The following is a 1,719-nucleotide window of genomic DNA, read 5'->3' as shown; positions in this document are numbered from 1 at the left end:
ACAGGGGGGCAGCGTGATTTTTAAGGAAGGCAACTTGAGAATTGAACTATTAACAGTGCATTTTTTGCATTTCTTACGGTTCTAGGGGCCTCATCTACAGTATATAAATAGGTATTGTGACATATTTATGCATTTCAGTTCTCTGTTACATGTTTTCAAACTTTATTTGCTATTTTTTCCTATCACTTCATCTTTTTTTTTTTTTTTAACAATTTCTTACTGATTTCTTCCTCAGTACTTTGGCTGTGCTTCCGTTCTTTTATTTTTCTCTTTCATGGATGCCATGTTCTCTGGAAGCTTGTTTAGACCAAGTTCATGGCTGTGTAGGCTTCCTCCATGTGAACGGGAGTTCATTTTTTATTTTTTATTTTTTTAAAATATATTTTATTGATTTTTTACAGAGAGGAAGGGAAAGAGATAGAGAGTTAGAAACATCCATGAGAGAGAACCATCGATCAGCTGCCTCCTGCACACCCCCCACTGGGGATGTGCCCGCAACCCAGGTACATGCCCTTGACCGGAATCGAACCTGGGACCCTTCAGTCCGCAGGCCGACGCTCCATCCACTGAGCCAAACCGGTTTCGGCAGGAGTTCATTTTTTGAATAGTAAGAGTTATATGTTGCAGGGGAGGGGCATCAGGATTTAGGATGATGAGAGAGAATCATTGCTCGGCTGCCTCCTGCACGACCCCCACTGGGGATCGAGCCCACAACCTGGGCATGTGCCCTTGACCAGAATCAAACCTGGGACCCTTCAGTCCACAGGCTGACGCTCCACTGAGTAAAACCAGCCAGGGCTCTTCATTAATGTTTCCAGCTCTCCTCCCTTCCTCTCTGAAATTAATAAAATAAAAATTTTTTAAAAAGAAGCGACTGCCCTAACTGGTGTGGCTCAGTGGATAGAGCGTCGGCCTGCGGACTGAAGGGTCCCAGGTTTGATTCCGGTCAAGGGCGTGTACCTTGGTTGTGGGCACATCCCCAGTAGGGGGTGTACAGGTGTGCAGGAGGCAGCTGATCGATGCTTCTCTCTCATCCATGTGTCTCTCTATCCCTCTCTCTTCCTCTCTGTAAAGAATCAGTAAAATATATTTTTAAAAAAATCAATAAAATATATACGTTTTTAGAAAGCAATTGATGTATGCAATTAAGTGGAACAACAAATTGATGCTTCTTTCTCCCTTCCCCTCTTTCTCTAAAAATCGATCAGTAAAAGAGATGGTAAAGAGTTGGGGCCCCTCGGGGCCAGGGCTGCCTTAGCTGGAACTAAAACCTGGACAGGTCCCCCTGAGGCACAGGAGGGTGCAGAGAGGCCGCCCCGCAGAGACCTGGGGACGGGGCCAGCGAAAGGCTGCAGAAGGGGCAGGAGTCTGGCAAGCTCAAGACCAGCTGAGCGAGGGAAGGGGAGCCCTGCAGGCCGCTGTGGGCGGCTCCTGTGGATTGTAAGAGTGATGGGAGCCCCTGACGGGAAGACCCAGGCATTCGTGGAGCCGTTTTTCCAGGATCTTTGGCAAGCCCAGGCCGCTCTAGTCGTGGCACAGAGCAGCAACGGCTCTGAGCTGGAAACAGCCTCAAGAAGCTACTAACCGGCCCGGCCAGTGTGGGTCAGTGGTTGAGTGTCAGCCTGAACCAGGAGGTCACGGTTCGATTCCAGGTCAAGGCACAGGCCTGGGTTGGGGGCATCGATCCCCAGTGGGGGGCGTGCAGGAGGCAGCCGATCC

The 1,719-nt window shown here is 49.2% G+C and overlaps 1 protein-coding gene across 1 annotated transcript in view; it reads left to right on the top strand.

Annotated features, from left to right (window-relative positions):
• The window catches only part of LOC102418015 (zinc finger protein 773-like), a 7,536-nt gene that overhangs the window by 2,580 nt on the left and 3,237 nt on the right, over positions 1 to 1,719 (top strand).

This window comes from Myotis lucifugus, unplaced genomic scaffold (assembly GCF_000147115.1).
Source record: "Myotis lucifugus unplaced genomic scaffold, Myoluc2.0 scaffold_1581, whole genome shotgun sequence".
In the NCBI taxonomy this organism is placed as follows: domain Eukaryota; kingdom Metazoa; phylum Chordata; class Mammalia; order Chiroptera; family Vespertilionidae; genus Myotis; species Myotis lucifugus.
The sequence above is the reverse complement of the archived record's forward strand: the minus strand, read 5'-3'. Positions and strand labels throughout refer to the sequence as shown.